The sequence below is a fragment of the Callorhinchus milii genome, unplaced genomic scaffold (genome assembly GCF_018977255.1).
Source record: "Callorhinchus milii isolate IMCB2004 unplaced genomic scaffold, IMCB_Cmil_1.0 Scaffold4, whole genome shotgun sequence".
Classification (NCBI taxonomy): domain Eukaryota; kingdom Metazoa; phylum Chordata; class Chondrichthyes; order Chimaeriformes; family Callorhinchidae; genus Callorhinchus; species Callorhinchus milii.
The window spans coordinates 79,048,011-79,067,058 of record NW_024704745.1 but is presented as its reverse complement, the minus strand read 5'-3'; the positions used below and the strand labels follow the sequence as shown (position 1 = coordinate 79,067,058).

Sequence of the window (19,048 nt, the reverse complement as noted above, 5' to 3'; positions counted from 1 at the left end):
CCTCGATTGTACCCCCTTTCAGTCTGCTGAGCTCCAAAGAAAAAATCCCCAGTCTATTAAACGATTCCCGATAAATACATTTCCTCATAGAATCATAGATTACAGCACAGAAGGAGGCCATTCGGCCCATCGAGCCTGCGAGTCTCTTTTGAGAGGGCTACCTGACTTGTCTCACTCCCCTGCTCTTAGCCCATAGCCCTACAATTATTTCCTTTTCCAGTACCTTTTCCAATTCCTTTTTGAAGGCTGCTATCGAATCTCATCTTCCAGTCTGGTTCCTGAGCTCGTTGGCTCCGCAGTATTCAGGGCATTGCTATTGACAGAGATTCTTTCCACTCAGCTCCTGTTAGCCCTGCACATCCAGGCTCCAACAGGAAGAACGGTCCTTTCTGGACAAGCAGCAGAAAGGGCAGACATTGGGAACCTCATTTACTGAGGACTTTTTTCAATTGGTTACATAGGAACGTAGGAACAGGAGTAGATCATTCAGCCCCTCGAGCCTGTTCTGACATTCTATAAGATCATGGCTGATCTGTACCTCAAGTCCAATTACCTGCTCCATGTCCCTTGATCCCCTGACCTAACAAATATATATCCACCTCAGTCTTGAGAATGTGAAGGATCCAGCATCCACAGCCCTTTGGGGGAGAAGAGTTCTAGATTTTCATTAGCCTTTGGGTGAAAAATTGCCTAAATGGCCGAGCTCTTCATTTTAATTTAAGGTTTGTAGTTCCTGGCTGCTCAGCCGAAAATTGTAACTTAATCCCATCTTTGACAACCAATTAGGTTTACTGCTTGCTTCTTCTCCTGACCATTTACAGGGGGCCACATAGCAAAAATCCCTCCCCAAGGCAGATCCTGTACCTCAGTGATTAGAGCACTCACCCCACAAGCGAGAGACCTGGGTTCGATTCCCGGTAGAGTGAAACCTTGGGCACGTTTCCTTACTCCACACGCCTGATAATAATCCCTCAAGAAAAAAAACAATAATAAATTGGTCACTTCAATCCACAACTATTTGGGGGACACTGCTGTGTGCAATTGGCTGCCGCGTTTCGCCCACAAATACACAATCAATTCACTTTACAGTCTGTTCTGTGAAGCGCTTTGAGACATCTAGAAGATGTGATAAGGCGTTATATCAAATGCAAGGATTATATTCATTATTATATGGATCCAGCACGCTTTAGTTTGAGCGTTGTGGTTGCTTTTCAAGATTGTGTCTATGAATGATGTAAGGTACGGTTCTCTTTAACAGACCTGTTGGCCTTCACATTTCTACTGATTCTCTTTGTTTTTAAGTGAGGTCTGCTTGGAGCTGAACTGGCTCCAAGGAGACATATTTGGCAACGGCATGTCAGAATCAAGCCAGCCCTCAGTCGTAGTCTCTGTAGTTTGGTTTCTGATGACAGCACAGCCCAATCTGGCTCATCGGCAGGATCTTGAAGGGCAGACTAGTCACTGGAACAGGGAGTCATCCCACTCCGCTCTTGTTAACCCTGCAAGCAAAACCCTAACAGAAAGGGTTGTCCTAGCTGGACAAGCAGCGGGAAAGCTTGCCAGACAGCGATATCAATGGCAAGCTATACGGTTTTTAGCTGGTTAGACTCCAGCAGTTACCATAATACACACTCTAGGGTCCTCAAGCCATGTGTAGGTGGAATGCATGGAATTCTCAGCTTGGTTTGGATACTCTGAAGCACGGTGATGGGTTTCCGCATGTGTCAGACACCTCGCTGACCAAAAAAATATATTTTTAACTGCGGCTCAGGATGCAAGCTTCACTGAATACACTTTCAATTTATTGCCTGTCTCTGGTGATTATAATAATAATAACCTTTGCATTTGACAGGTGTCAGTCTGGCTCAGTCAGGAGCACTTTCACCTCTGAATCAGAAGGTTGTGGGTTCAAGCTTCACATCAGGACTTTGAGCTCACATAGTCTAAAGCTGACACTCCAATGCAGTGTTGGGGTGTGCTGCATTGTCAGAGGTGCTGTCCATCGGATGAGATGATAAACCACGTCCCATCTCCCTGCTTGGGTGGACATTAAAGATCTCATGGCACTACTCGAGAAAGGGAATAGAGTTTCTCCAGGTGTCCAAGCCGACAATTCCCCAGATAAATGTGCCCACTCTGACTCAGACTCACGGCTGTTTGTGGGACGTTGCTGTGCGCAAATTGGCTGCCTCAGATAATGTACCTACCAGCAGTTTGTCCACCACCGTGCATCACAAGGGGAAAAAATGGCTTATCCCTCAATTAAAAAGAGCCACGAAGGACTAACAGATCGTTATTCGGTGAATTAATGACTTGCTATGTGGAAATAGTTCAGTAATAAGTGGACGTCGCTCAGTCAGAAGCTTACCTGATTCCCAATGCGGAGAGCAGCACATTCCACACCCAGTCATTTGCTTGTTTCGGGCCGATTCCTGCACAGAAAAGCACAAAGGATTACAGTCATCAAGGGGTATAAATTTCCTTTATCGAAATCTAATGAGACCACAAACATTCTAATCCAGAAATACTCTATAATCATTGCCTCTTAAAACTCTTTGCAAAACCCTTCCCAACAAACAAAGGGGAATCAGGCCAGTGTTCCTTATTTTTACAGTTGTCCGTGCTTTGTTTCCTGAATAAATCAGCGATCCTCGCATTTAATATAGCACCTTCGGTCTCAAAGCGCTTCACAGGATATAAGAACATAAGAACGTAAGAATTGCAGACAAAAGAAGACCAAGGTCCATCTAGTTTGCCTTCCACCATCTTGGCCGTCGCTTGACATGCCGTGTCCCAAACTATACACTGTATCCCCAGATACTGTTTCCTAAACAAAAAATATCTAATTTGCATTTGAAAGAATTGACACTTTCTGCTTCCACCGGGTCTCCCTGGGGAGCCTGTTCCATACGTTTACAACTCACTCACTGAAATAGTGCTTCCACGGCTTTGTTCTGAATTTACCCTCCTTCGATTGCAGGCCATGTCCTCTGGTTCTACTGTTCTGGACAAAGTAAAACAGGCTGTACTGTAAAGTGCAACGGCTGTGCATTCTGTAGGCAAACCCGACAGACAATTTGCATCCAGCAATGTCCCACAAACAGCCACGACCAGTATTGCCATGCCTGACCAGTATTATTTGAGGGATTGTTGGCCAGGACACTGAGAGAGAGAAACTCCCTTCTCTTTTCGAATAGAGCCACGAGATCATTTCACATCTACCTGTGAGCAGGCACAGACTGGTTTAACATCTCATCCAACACCTCCAACAATCCAGCTCTCCCAAGGCACTGCATTGGAACGTCAGCGTAGGCTGTGAGCTCAAAGTCCCGATGTGGAGGCCAAAGCCCACAGCCTTCTGACTCGGAAGCAAGAACCAGGCTGACACAATAAAGGGAGAAAGAAGAGGAGCGGAGAAGGACACCACGTTCCATTAGTCCTTTAACCAGAGAAGGCATTACCATTTTTATCAGGTTAGCTTCAATCAGCGGGGCTCAGCTGATATTGTTGATCCTAGTGGACATCCTCAATGGTAATCACATGTGAGCATGAATGCACCAGAGATATATTACACCCAATATCTCACAGACTAATGAAATGTCATCCTTGTAACTAACTTTAGTTGATTAGAGACATGCCAGCACACTTGACTCGGATCATACCGAGCATGAGACAATATATGTAGGAAGAACGGACAGCTAAATTGTTTTTTTTCTCCCAATTGGAAGAGATTTAATGGAGGACTTTAAGATTCTGAAAGGCTACCACAATAATAAAAATAATGCTCCGTGCATTTGATATAGCACCTTATCACGTCATCAAAACACCTCAAGGCTCTAAGGGATTTTTATTATCAAGTGTAGTAACTGTGTATTTTGTGGGCAAACACGGCAGCCAATTTGCACACAGCAATGCACCACAATCAGCCATGTAGCGAATGACCAGTTTTATCCGGGGATTGTTGGCCAGAATAGTCCTTTTCTTTCGAATAGTGCCATCAGATTTCTTACGTCCACCCTATCAAGCACAGCCAGGAACTTTGGTTTAATCTCTCATGCCAGAAAGTACCTCCAACAACAATAATAATATCCTATTAGGTCCCACAAACACACGCGGATTCAGAGACCAAATTATTGGCAATCTTTTTTTAAATATTCTCTCAGGAAAGCAATTTACCAATCACAAGACATACTGTAAAATGGTTTCGCTGTGGACAAAATATATTCTAAAGTGATGTATTTTGTAGGTGAATGTACCACCAATTTTGCATACAGCAACTTCCAAGGAGTGAGTGGCTAATTTTATCTGGGGAATTGTTGGTCGGACACTGGGAGAGAGAACCTCTTTTCTCTTTTTGTATGGTGCCACGGTTTCTTTAACTTCCACCTGAACAAGCAGACGGTTTAACACCTTATTCGAAGGACAGACCTCCAAACAATGCAACACCACCCACCACCCCCAGCCCTGCATTGGAGTGTCAGCTTAGACTATATGGTTTCCAAGTCCCGATGTGAGACTTGAAAACAAGAACCTTCTTACCCAGAGGAGAGAGTGCTACCAACTTAGAAGTATCAGCCCAGCTCAGTTGGTATAGGATTCTTGCCTCTGATTCCAAAGACTGTGGGTACCAAGTGAGACAATGAGCTTTGTGGTATAGCCCGAGTCTCCACAGTGGTACTGGGGGAGCGAATCTTTATCAGGAATGCCGTGCGTCAGATGCCTGAGGTTAAATATCCCATTGCACTAGTTACAAAACTAAGGAGTTTCTCCCTGGCCAACAATCCCCCAGATAAAATCGATCATTTACTTGACTGCTCGGGGGACATTACTGTGCGCAGATTGGGGAGCCCGAATTGACCTGTACAAAGCACACAGTCACTGCAGTTTGCAGTAATACCCTGCGAAGCACTTCGAGGCATCCACCCGGCGTGAAAGGCGCCCGCGATAAATGCGGGGATTACTATTTTTATTGCTTTTAATAAAATTCAAAACGCATGCAAATTCCATGTCCCAAACATCTGTGAACATCGACGGAGCTGTCAGGAGCTGTCAGCCCGGTTGTTAACTGCTCCCTGCGAGCGGGTGGAAAATGGTTGAATCTCGGAGGCTCTCTCTTCCCACAGACCATCAATCAAGGATCATCAAGTGGCATATGCAAATTCTTAACGGTTCAATTAGGAAGAACTCTGAGCCGCACTCAATCAAAGCCATTGATAATCCGTCCTGAATATTAATTCAAAACATTCCTGACAGCAGGAAAAGAGCTCCCGGGACTCGAGAGATTGAAATACTGAATAACAATACATTGCTTCCTGTCCCCCTTTTACCCCCTGCCCCCTTCCCCCTTTGACCCCCTTCCCAACCCCTCTTACCCCTCCTCCTTCCCTCCCCCCCGTCACAACGCAGTGTCCCGGATTCACAAAAATTAACGCTGCTTTCTACTCCCCCAATGCAGTGTTATAATGGACGCAATAATAAAACAACAAGTTGCATTTTTACGCAGGGCCCTTCACGCAGGGTAGTGTCCCAGAGCATTTGACAGTGGTGGAGCACTTTGTCCCGCAAACTGCATGAAGTGAATGGCTAGGAAAACCGGGAGAAATTCCTTTCTCTTTTCCAATGGTGCCAACTGATCTTTAGCTTCCACCTGAACAAGGCACAGATGGGAAATGGGTTTGAGGTCTCATATGAAGGAGTGATACGGTGCCTTAGAAATGCACGCAATAAACAAAGGTGTCTCAGCCTGGCTCCATTGCGCTCTCGACTCTCAGTCAGATGGTTGGGACTTGGAACCCATATCGTTTGGGCTGACACTTCCATGCAGTGCTGGGGATGTGCTGCATTGCCAAAGCTGCCGTCTTTTCGAGTGAGACATCAAACGAAGGTTCCATCTGTGTGTTCTGGTGGACGTTAAAGATCCCGCGGCGCTATTGGTAAAGAGAAGAGGGTTTTTTTTCCCGCTGTTCTGGGTAATAATCCCCCAAATAACATTGGTCACCCACTCCATGGCTTTGTCTGGGACGTTGCTGTGCGTAAATTGGCTGCCATTTTCACCCACAAAATACGCATAGCCACACCACTTTACGGTGTATCCTATGAGGTGCTTTGAGACGTCTTGATGACATGATTAAGGCGCACTATCAAGCGCAAGGATTATTATTGCTATTTAAACATGCACGCAAAAATGTAACATCATTGTTCGAAGAGGTGTGCCATAACAAACACCTTCTGGGGCTGATGTTTGTTTGTAGTTTGCGGTAATATAATTTTGCTCTGATTGAGTTAATGGGGAACATGTAAAGGGTGGGCAGTTCCATTAATCGAATTACAGATTTACTGGATGCAGGGAATGATCGAGCTACTCAGAACACATTACATGGCTTGATTAGGAAGTTTGGTGGATGTTGATCATAATCACATCTGTGTAAGTGCCTTGAATTTAATCCTCAGCAGACCCAGCTCCAGATGTTCCAGAACAGATGCTCTGGGCTTCCCTCAGTAAAGGTACTCAACTCTAACAGGCACCACAAAGTGACTCCAACAGCAAGAATACAATTTTGGATTATATCTCGCCCTTTGGAGTGCTTCACAGTGGTGTGGTTGGACCCCAAGCTCGGAGAAAGAGGTGAGGAGGAGGAGGCTGCCAAAGGCACTTTCGAAGAGATAGGCTTTAAGGAGGGGAGGGATTCAAATACACATAGAGAGGGGGTGATGCAGAGAGATTGAGGCAGGGAGTTCCAGGCTCATTCAGAATGACAATTCAGGTACCCTGAGGAAAATGGTCATTCACGCCATGGCTGTTTGTGGAACCTAACTCTGCACATATTGGCTGCCACCTTTGCCTACAAAATACACAGTCACTGCACTATACAGTAAATGCCATGAAGCTCTTTGAGATGTCCCCGTGAAAAGTGCTCTATCAAATGTAAGGACTATTATTATTATTATGATAACAATCCTTGCTTTTGAAACAACACCTTATCATCTCTTCGAGACATCCCAGGGCAGAGCTAGGGGAGCGCCACATTGTCACAGGTGTCGGCCTTTGGATGAAAAGTTAAACTGAGGTCCCGTCTGCCTGTCCAGGTGAACATCAAAGATCCCATGACACTATTCAAATAAAGACGGGGCTTCCCCTCTCCCATTGACACAGCCAACAATCCCTGATAAAACTGGGGGACTGTTGGCTGGAACACAAGGAGACCGATTGTGGAATTTCTGTGCGCAAATTTACTGACGCGTTTGCCTACAAAACACAGTCACTGTGCTTGACAGTAATATCCTGTGTAGCTGTTGGACACATCCTTCCAATGTGAAAGGGGTATATCAAACGCAAGGATTATTATTAATATTGTCATCTAGAGCTCGGTCTGGTGAGGATTAAATTCAAGGCACTTACACAGCTGTGATTACACTCCAGCCTCCAGCGTCTGACATCACTGACATTCGCAAAGCGAGAGAACCTGGGTTTGATTCCCGGGCAGGGCGAAAACTCAGGCAAATTTTCCTACTCCACACACGTCTGTTTAACTCGCAGTAAATAGGAACCTGGTTGTTAGTCGAATGGTGGTTCGTTTTCCAGAGGTAATAATCCTTCCAAAAAAACAAAATCCGGTCACTCAATCCACGACTGTTTGTGGAACGCTGCTGTGTACAATTGGCTGCCGCGTTTCACCCACAACAATCACAGTCAATTCACTTTACAGTATATTCCCGTGAAGCGCTTTGAGACGTCTCAATGACGTGATGAGGCGCTATATCAAATGCAAGGATTATTATTTCAGACTCCAGCATCTGATATTCCAGCCTCTGCTAGATCGGATCTCTGTGCTTCTCCCACAAGGAATCCCAATCCTACGTTCCAACCAACTTGCCAATGCTCAATAGGAGATACTCAAGATCTTCACCATTATTCTTTCTAGCCTCACTTCCTCGCCACCCAAATCCACAACCTTCTGACTCAGAGGTGATAGTGTTACTAACTGAACCAAGTTTACGCTACGCGGAGAGGGTAGAACAATTAGAATGTTTCCTGTGGTTCAGAGAAAGTTGAGGTATGATTGATCAAGATTTTTAAGATAAGCAATGGGTTTGAAAGGAATGGTGGACAAAACTATTTCCAATGGTAGGAGATTCAAGGACATGAATTCAAGATTGTAGCTAAGGGAGTAAAAGGAGAGGTTTGGAAGATCTTCTTCCCTCAGAGCGGTGTCAAGGTATAATTTTTTTGGTCAGCCGGGTGTCTGACACATCATCATGCTTAAGAGTCTCCAAACCAAACTGAGCATTCCCTACATCCCACCTACACATGGAAATCCCAGAGATAGACTGTTGGAATGGAATGCGCTCTCTCTCTCTCTTTCCCTGGAGGGACACATCCTGCTTAGCTAATTCAAGAAAGTATTAGGCGCAAGTTGGCAAGACCCAAGGCTTGGGGACCCCAGAGTGTTCATAGGCTGTTAGTGCAATCTATTGGAGCATTTAAAAAAGAATTGGACAAGTACATGCAGAGGAAGGGTATTACAGGGTGGGAAGAAAGAGGGGGAATTGGGATGATGATGAATTCTTGGAGGAGTGAATAAAATGATAAAATGGGTCAACTACACTGTGTGGTTCATTGCTATGGTTGCATGGTAATTTCCAAAGGCGATGGAGCTCAAATCTTTGTGGAGTTCTGTAGCTCAGTGGTTAGAGCACTCGCCTCATAAGCGAGAGACCTGGGTTCAATTTCTGGCAGGGCGAAACGTTGGCCAAGTTTCTTCACTCCAAATGCTTCTATTTACCTCGTAGTAAGTGCGAACCCAGTTGTTAGTTGATTGGCAGATTGCTTTTCCGGGAGTAATAATTCCTTAAAAAAAAATGATAAATTGGTCACTTCAATCCACGACTGTTTGTGGGACGCCGCTGTGCGCAATTGGCTGCCGCGTTTCACCCACAAAATATTTAGTCAATTCACTTTACAGTATAATCTGTGAAGTGCTTTGAGACGTCTCTAACACATGATAAGGCGCTGTATCAAATGCACGGATTATATATTATAACTCAGTCTGGTCCTTGGAGAGTCTAGAGGCTGGTTGGCCAGTTTAGTCATCAACGTCAACAGAGAATTCTCCAGTCAGACTCAGGCAAGGAGTAACCTCAGGCCCTGGAGAGCTTAGTCATTATTTGGACCTCAGAAGTTAACAACAACCTCCAAATTCTTAAATTTGCCAGCTAAAAGTCTCTTGGCATCTAAGTCAAGCCCTGAAGTTGCCAGGATAAATATTTATAACGCAGGCAGGATTACTTTCCGTGTGTGCACTCCATGAATATCTTTGGATCTTTGATTGGGCCCTTATTTGAACACTGAATTAAACATGTCTCTGCACAATGAGTTTCCAAATTGTCTTGGCTTCACATCAACGTAAACTCAACAACCACCATTCTCTTCGAGATGAAATGCAGAATCATTTGTCTGTTCGTTGGGCAAATGGCCTGTTTTTTTTTTAAAAAATACAAATCTTTAACACGGTTTATCGATCCGAATATTAATATGAATCTTTTTTAAAAAAAATGTTCTCTGGACACAGGAACATATTTGCTTAAAATGAATCGTTTTTGAAACCGCTCACTCTTAACAATGACAACAGGTCAGATTTTATACGTGCCCTCTATATAGGATAGTGCCTCAGAGCGCTTCACAGGGGTGGGGTTGGATACCGAGTAATGGAGGAAAGTGAGCTTAGGCAAAGGTCAAAGAGGTAGGTTTAAAGGCAGGAGTTAGGGACAGACAAACAACAACTACAACTTGCATTTATATAGCGCCCTTCACTCAGGACAGCATCTCAATTTAAGGAACAGATGTGGATGGGTGACAGATGGAGGGAGTGGGTTGGAAGGGTGAGATAATTCTAGAGATTAGGGAAATAGAAATTAAAGAGTCTCAGCCACTAATGGACGGAGGGGGTAGCCGAGCCTCAGTTAGCCGAGCAGAGGGAGACGAACAGGGGAATGGGATAGCAGGCGATCATAGACATAGGGAGGTGCTAGGACACGGGTGATTTGTAGGTGAGGGTGAGGACCTCAAAATTTATCCACTGGGAACCAGAGAGCCAGTGGATTCTGGCGAAGACTGGGGAGACGGGCGTGCAAAATTTTTGGCACATTTCCCTTCCCTTTATTGCGCAGATAGAACTTCGGTTCAACACTTTTTCTGAAGCACAGAACCTCTGACAATGTAGCACATCACAAGCACTGGGTTTGATTCCTGGGCAGTGTGAAACCTTACGCAAGTTTCCTTACTCCACACGCCTATGTTTGCCGAGCAGTAGGTAGGTACCCAGTTGTTAGTCGATTGGCCGATTGCTTGGCCGATGTCCTGTCTGACATTGAGTCCTGGACGAGAGATAACTTTCTTCAGCTCAATGTGCACAAAACTGAGGCCCTCCTGATCGGCTCACGTCAGTGCCTCCGCACCTCAGGCGCTGACAGCATCAGCATCCAAGGCTGTACTCTCCATCCCTCAAAGCCATCAGGAACCTCGGTGTTCTGTTCGACCCTGAGCTGTCCTTTCTTCCCCACATCCGCGCCACAACTGGCACCGCCTTCCATCACCTCTGGAACATCGCCAGACTACGGCACTACCTCACCCCTCACGCGGCTGAAACTCTGGTCCACACCTTTATCACCTCAAGGCTGGACCATGGGACCTTTCTCCGCGCCGGCCTTCCCGGCCCTCCCTCCACACTGCAGGTCATTCAGAACTCTGCAGCTCGTGTACTGACCCGCACCAGACACCGCGACCACATCACTCCCACCCTCACCCTCGCCCTCACTCGCCTCCACTGGCTCCCCATCCCCCAGAGGATCAATTTCAAGATCCTCATCCTCACCTACAAGGCCATTCACGGCCTTGCTCCCTCCTACCTCTCTGACCTACTATCCCCCTACCTACCTGCCCGTACCCTCCGTTCCTCTGGCTCCGGTCTGCTCCACATCCCCCGCCCCAACCGCCCTACCATCAGTAGCCGGGCCTTCAGCCTCTCAGCCCCGAGGCTCTGGAACTCTATCCCCCAGTGCCTTCGCCGCCTCCTCCCCTTCCTCCTTCAAGGCCGGTCTCAAGACCTTTCTCTTTGACCGAGCCTTCAGCTCTCCTCTCGACTCTCTATCCCCTCCTCGCTCCCTCCCTTCCCTCCCCTCACCCTGACCATTTCCCCTCTGCTCGGGTCCTGACCCAACTGTCCACGCCTTGGGACATCCTCCCGACGTGAAAGGCGCTCTATAAATGCAATCATGTTGTTGTTGTAATAATCCCTTCAAAAATAAATAAAACCAATTAAAAAAAATTGTTCACTCAATCCACGACTGTTTGTGAGACACTGCTGTGCGCAATTGGCTACTGCATTCCGGCCACAAACTATATAGTCAATTCATTGTACAGTATATTGTGTGAAGGGCTTTGTGACGTCTCGAAGATGTGATAAAGCTCTAAATCAAATGTAAGGATGATTATTATTAGTATGCGGATTGATCTAACCCATTTTAGCCTCTGATCTCTGGTTCACAGGATACTAATGATATCCCTCTCATTATCAGGTTTCACTCAGCGTATTCCAGCCCCTGGTTGCAATGCCATCTGGTACCCATGCAAACGAGGCAGATTAAAAGTGTGGCAACAATGTTTTATTTCAATTTACAAAAAAAAGCTCCTTTGGGGCAGTAATCAGGTCAGTGTCAAAATGGCCTCAAAGAAGAAGCCATGAATTAATCGCTTCCCCCCCCACCCCCACCCCCTTCCCCGCGATCTTCCTGTTTTAACCAATCTTCTCCCTATTTAGTTGGCTCCCGTTGTCTGCATTGTGCACCATATTCATAAGTTTGCCTCCCTGAGCATCTGCTCAGGACCCGAGCCAGATTAGGGAACTCGCTTCCATCTTCCAATTTGGCGCTGACACTCTTCCTCTCCTTCTCTAATCACCCTCTCCACCGCCTTCTCATCACCTTTCCCCCCCCTCATCTGCTTCCCTGTCACCCCCTCTCCCCACCCCACTATTTCCACCATGGGGTGTTGTAGTTTATAATCTAACATTACAGGGGGACTGGGGTTGATTTCAGTTGGAGGTGGAGGATATCTCAAAGCGCTTCACAGGATTTTACAGTGATGTGGAATGGCTATTTATTTGTGAGCAAACGCAGCAGCCAATTTGTGCACAGCAGTGTCCCACAAACAGCCATGAATTGAAATGACAATTTTATTTGGGGGATAGTTGGCCAGGACACTGGGAGAGAGAGAAACTCGCTTTTCTTTTCAAACAGTGCCATGGGATCTTTAACATCCCCCTGAACAGGCAGACAGGACCTCGGTTTAACATCCCTTGACCCGTTACCTCCCATCGCTAGCTTTCCTGACCTCTGGAACTCACTGGGAGCTGGGATTCTTCTAACTTCCTGTTAAGCAAGCCAAAGCCCACACATATAGGGTGGTCCCAGCTGGACAAGCAGCGAGAAGCATATCATTAAGTGCTCCCAATGGTCAGATATGCGGTATTAGTTATTACTAAACCACACCATGGGGACCCCAAGCCTTGGCTCTGCACCTAATACCCTCCAGGATTAGGTAAATAAGGTTCTTCCCTCCAATGAGTGCGTGCACTCCATTCCTGTCCAGATTCCTTGCTGTGCGCCCACAAAATACACCGTCAATTCACTTCACAGTATGTCCTGTGTAGCGCAATGAGACGTCTCAACGACATAAGGCGCTATATCAAATGCAAGGATTATTATTATTATTATTATTCCAGATACAGGGAAATTTCCATATGAAGGTGCCTTTGAATACTCCTAAACATGGTGATGGGTTTCCCCAAAATAAAAAGATCTGGAAATCCCACATTTTTTTTTGAGGGATTATTAATCCCCTAAAAAAGCATTCCCACAATCGACTAACAACCAGGTTACTACTTACTTCTAGGTAAACAGAGGCGTGTGGAGTAAGGAAATTTGCCTAAGGTTTCGCACTGCCCGGGAATCGAACCTGAGTCCTCTCACTTGCGAGGCGAGCGCTCTAACCTCTACACTACAGGGCTCTGAGTGCTGGTTAAAGGAACCGCTGCCCTCTTCCCAATGAAATGCACAGCAATTCCGTCAGGGCTGGAAGGATGTCCATTTGTTACAGTATGAGAGACGGGGAAGATAAAACCGTTTTTAACATCCATTTGGACCAAATACTTTAATAGCTTCCAGTGCCCGCGAGCCCAGATGTCTTACATCAACATCGCATACATCATAAACACTGATGTCTCTAATTATAGGTAAGAGTAACATGGGTTCATTTCTCAATCTGGGTCGGCTGCAGTCAGACTAATGTTTGGATTTGCAAATTAGGTTCAATGATAAACGGAAAGAAAGTGGGCTGATAACAGTCAGAAACTTTAGGTCATTATTATTCCAGAATGGGATATAACAGTGGAGCGTATTGTTCCGATTGTGAGAGTGGGGAAGAGGGGGTTAAGCAGGTGTAATGTGCAACAGGGGAAAGTTTTCCCTGTGTGCCAATGCTTTTCCGGCCGGGCCTGTTAACCCTGCGAGCCCCTTGCATGAAACACGCTTGCGAGTGCAGTAATTAATATAAGACGGTCCTCCAGATATGTTGGTTGTTCACTTCATGGCTGTTTGTGGGATCTACTGCATGCAAATTGTTCAGCTGCGTTCGCCCACGATTTAAAGCACTCCCAAAACATGGAGCGCTGTAGCGTATTGGTTAGAGCGAGTGACAGGACCTGGGTTCGATTCCCAGGCAGGGCGAAACCTTAAGCAAGTTTCCTTAATCCACACACCCAGGTTTACCTCGCATTTTGTAGGATCCCGGTTGTTAGTAAATTGGCGGATCGCTTTTCCGGGGTTAATAATCCCTTCAAACAAAGAAGTAAATAATTTGGTCATTCAATCCACGACTGTTTGGGGGACGCTGCTATGCGCAATTGGCGCAATCCGCGTTTTGCCCACAAATATACGGTCAATTCACTTTACAGTATATCCCGTGAAGCGCTTTGAGATGTCTCAACGATGTGATAAGGCGCTATATCAAATGCAAGGATTATTATTAACTCGGGGCACTCTGTCACGTGCAAAGGTTCTTTTCATTAAGAATTATTACAATATCTGACGCCCCATTACAAAGCAAGAGTTAAACAGTAGGGTTTCCTCAGTGAGATGACACACAAGATTTTTCCTTGTTTTAGACTGTAAGACCATTTTTTTTAAGAACCCAAAGAATAAATTTGTTGGCCTTTTGGTTCCTTTTAAGAACTGCAGCAAACTAACTTTCCCAATTAGGATAGAATTGAAAGATCTCCGACGTTAGCTTACTAATACACAGTCACCACACTTTGTAGTAAATCCCGTGAAGCGCTTTGAGACGTTTCGACGACATGCTAAGGTGCTGGATCATTAATAACTTTGATTATTGGTATAGGATGTTACATTTTGAGGCAAAATGGTCTTTGCGGGCTACGACAAGGTGGAATTTGAGGCCTCAGCAGGTGGGTAATTGCCATCAGCGATTGAGTCACACTGACCCAGAAAAGCCCAGATTTGACCCCTGGTCTGTGTTGAGTTACCTGATCTCAGTTGGATTGATGCTCGTGCTACAGCTGATGTCAAAGGTATACCTCAGAGTGAAAATCACAACATGTGATGTGATGTGTGGGGTGACAGCCAGGCTCATTTGGTAGCGCAGGTTGTGGGCTCTCAGCCAGCACTTGGAGCTCACGGACTGACCTGACCCTCCAGCACAGTGCTGGTGGGGGCGTTTCATTGTTGGAGGCATCATCCTTCGGAAGACTTCTTAAGCCAAGGTCCCATCTGCGTCTGCCCACAAAATAATCACAGCCACAGCACTTCATGCTACGTTGTGGAGTCCCGTACTGTACCGTAGTGGTTAGAGCAGTTGCCTTGCAAGCAAGAGGACCCAGGTTCGATTCCCAGGAAGGTCGAAATGTTGGGCCGGTAATACTTACTCCACACGCCTCTGTTTACCTCGCAATAAAGTAGGAACCCAGTTGTTAATCGATTGGCGGATCGCTTTTCCGGGGATAATATTCCCTTCCAAAAAAATAATAAAAATAATAATAATTTGGTCACTCAATCCACGGCTGTTTGTGGGACGCTGCTGTGCGCAATTGGCTGCCGAGTTTCACCCACAAAATATACAGTCAATTCACTTTACCATATATTCTGTGAAGCGCTTTGAGACGTCTCAACAACATGATAAAACGCTGTATCAAATGCAAGGATTATTATTATAAGCAGTTAGGTTCTGTGCTGGGAGTGTGATCTGGTGGCTATTCTGAGATCAAATGGGCCGAAGGGACCTCTTCATCTGAACCTCTCTTATAAATCTCTGTGATCTACAGGATTGTGAGCTCACAGTCTATAGGCGGACAATCCAATACAGTGCTGGAAGGAGTGCTGCATTGTCCTTTGCATGAGACGTTTAACCGAGGTTCTGTCTGCCTATACAGGTGGATGTTAAAGATCCTGTAGCACTTATAATGTGCTGCATATTAGCTGTTGCATTTGCCTTCAAATACACAGTCACTACACTTAGCAGCAGGGGAGAGAGCAGAGGACGCTTCAAGTTATTTCAATGCTAATAATAATTGTTATAGGCACTGCATTGAATACAAGGTTTATTCTCCAGCAAAGAGGGATAATAATAATAATAATAATAATAATAATCCTTGCATTTGAAACTTCACAGAGCACACTGTAAAGTGATTGAGGCCAATTGCGCACAGCAATGTCCATTGATTAGGCGTGTGGAGTAAGGAAAGGGAAAAACCCATTGATGCAAATTCTTCCACTACATCTCTCTATTCGTACCCCATTCCCTGGCCTCTCCCCCTCAACACTGTCTCTCTCTACTCTAACTCCATTCCTCTGCTCTCTCCCCATCATGTCAGTGCTGGTGCTCGCTCCCCGACTGGAGCTCACTACTTTAATCCTATTCCCTATTCTCTCTCCCCATCATGTCTGTGCTGGTGCTCTCCACTCTAATCCCTTTCTCCTGCTCTTTCCTCTGTATCCTTTAATAACAATGTTCCTCAAGCATTTATCAAACTCTCTTTTAACTGCTGGGAATGGGCTCAGTTTCAACAGCCCATTAGTGTTAAAAGCATTCCATATCCTCAGAACCCCCTGTGTGAAAACAAGGTGCCTTTACCAACCCTTTGTTCCCTCCTGGAGTTAAACCTTGATTTATGTCGTCTTGTTACTGACTTGCTGATCAGCAGAAATGTTAGTTATAATATAATAATAATCCTTGCATTTGTAACAGCACCTTATCACGTCGTTGAGACATCTCAAAGCGCATCACGGAACATACAGTATTGCGAAGTGGATTGACTGTGTAGTGAGTCAGAAGTCGCTGGGAACACACAGCAGGTCAGGCAGCATCTATGGAGAGAGGAAAATTAATTAAAGTTTTGTCAGTTCTGATGAAAGGTCATAGACCTGAAACGTTAACTCATTTTCCTCTCTCCCAGCGACTTCTGTTTTTATTTCAGTTTTCCAGCATCTGCAGTATTTGGCTTTCGGTCGGTCAGTCAGTCAGTCACCAGTCCCAGAGTGGATTGAATCCAGATCCCAAATAAAACAAACTTTTTAAGTGAAATTTTTAAACTGTCAATTGCATTGCTTCTGTTTCAGATGTTATGGAGGACCGCTTATTTCCATTTGTCAGGGTGCTCGATTTGGTTCAGCGTGTGATTTCATAGCATGAGAGTCTACAACTCGCAGATAGATTTAGACGCTTTGAGTCCTCCTGACGTCAGAGGTGCTAAGTAAATATAAATCGGATTGTACGCAGTGCTGGCTATCACAATAACAACAACAACAAGTTATACGAGCAAATAGGAAAGGAGAGTAAAGTGAGAGAAGTCAAGTCCATTATTTCAAAAGATTAGACAGAGCGCTTCCCAGTGGTGGGGTTGGATACTGGGAGTGGAGGAACGTGAGCTTAGGCAAAGGTCAAAGTGGTAGGTTTAAAGGCTGGAGTTAAGGACAGACAGACAACAACTACTACAACTTGCATTTATATAGCGCCCTTCACACAGGGCAGCATCTTGATTTAAGGACAGATGGGGGTGGGTGGCGAGATGGAGGGACTCGTTGGTCAGGACATCGGGAGAGAGAAACTCCCTTCTCTTTTCGAATAGTGCCTCAAGATCCTTAACATCCACCTGAACAGACAGATGTGTTAAAGGCAGAGCAATTAGGGGAGTGAGCTCTTGAGAACATGAGTGAATGCACAGTCACTCAAGGTGGGGCGATGGGAAAAGGGAGCACGGGTGAGGGCCTGAGTTGGCGTGGCAGAGGAGAGGGGAGTGGGATCACAAGAGATCTCAACAACAGCTTGCATTTGTACAGCACCCTTCACTCAGGGCAGAGTCGGAGCACTTAAACATGGTCGAAGAGAACGGTTTTCAGTCATGATCTAAAAGAGGGGGCAGAGAGTTCCTAAACTTTGTGGGGTAGTGGCTAAAAGCACAGCCGTGGTTGTTAAAGCGGAGGGGACAAGGAGGAGGCCAGAGCCAGCCAAACAGAGGCACCGGATGGTGGAGTGGGGAGAAAGGAGGTCAGACAGGTAGAGTGGTGCCAGGGTATGAAGGGATTTGTAGGCGAGTGAGAGGATCTTGAAATCAATCCATTAGGCAGCAGCTATTGGAACCTGGCGCGGACCATCAGTGACCGTGCCTTCAGCCCAAAACTGGAACTGTCTCCCTCAATCCCTCTGCCTTGCCCCTTTCTCCCCATCTTCAAATCCCACCTAAAGAATTTCCTTTTTGATCGTGCATACGGTCACCTTCATCGCATCCCTCTCCCTGTGGCTCTGTGTCAGATTCCCCCACTGTCAAGCGCTCCGGGACTCTACCTTGTGTGAAAGGCGCTATATAAATGCAAGTTGTTGTTGTGTGAAGGGGGCACGGAGTTTATTGTGTAAGGGTAGGGATGGGAACGAGAGCGTGGAGGCATGTGAAAGTTAGAACGAGGAGTTTAGAGTCAATTGACTAGGGAATAGGGAATCAGTGGACTTGAGGAACAGGGGATGGAGTCAGCATCAAGGGGGCTCGGATATTCTGTGGGAACGGTCTCCCTCTCAGTGTAACAGGCTCTGATTACAACAATAATCTCCCTCTGCCACACACACAAGCTCTCTCCCTCTGGAGGACTCAGTTTGCTAGGAAATCTCTCTCACTGGCAACAATCTTTTGCACAGCTATTTGAGAGCGGCTAAATTTCATTAAGCAGCTCTTTGACTGCAATAAAATCCCGGGCACGTCTGGGGCAGTTTGGGTTGAACGCTTGAAAATGAATGGCTTTTACACAGCCTTTAGTGCAGCCGGAATTTACTAAATGAACTTTATGCAGATGAAACGGACCAAGCATAATGAGTGGAGATGGTGCATTGACCTCAGCACATGTGGGGCAAGGAATATAGAAGGCATAAAAGAAATGCATATAGTCCCCAGAGACGTGAAAACATGCGGAGGGGAAGGAGAAGAGTGGGGAGGGAGAGGAGGAGTGTGGGGGAGGAGGGAGAGAGGGGGGTGTGGGGATGTAAAAGGGGGGTGGAGAGGATCCGACGTTCCAGATAATAATAATAATTATAATCCCTGCATTTGATATAGTGCCTTATTAGTTTTTCAAGACATCTCAAAGCGCTTCACAGAATCACACTTCTATAAAGCGTAGTGACTGTGCACTGTACAGGACACGAGGAGAGAGAAACTCCCTTCCCTTTTCGAATATTGCCATGAGATCTTTTAACGTTCAACTGAACAGGCAGGCGGGACCTCGGTTTAATTCGAAGGACAGCACTTCCAACAACGCAAATCACCCCCAGCACTGTATTGGAGCATCCAGCTCCTTGGGACGTCCTCCCAACGTGAAAGGCGCTATACAAATGTAATCTTCTTGTTGTCATCATCTTAGACTATGTGATTCTAAGTACTGATGTGGGGGCTTGAACCCACAACCTTCCGACTCGGGTGCGAGAGAACGTGCTACC

The 19,048-nt window shown here is 45.9% G+C and overlaps 1 non-coding gene across 1 annotated transcript; it reads left to right on the top strand.

Moving 5' to 3' along the window:
• The first annotated feature begins 8,670 nt into the window (after positions 1-8,670).
• Positions 8,671-8,742, top strand: trnam-cau. The gene has a single exon. It is a non-coding gene; the product is annotated as a tRNA-Met (tRNA).
• The last annotated feature ends 10,306 nt before the right edge of the window (positions 8,743-19,048 follow it).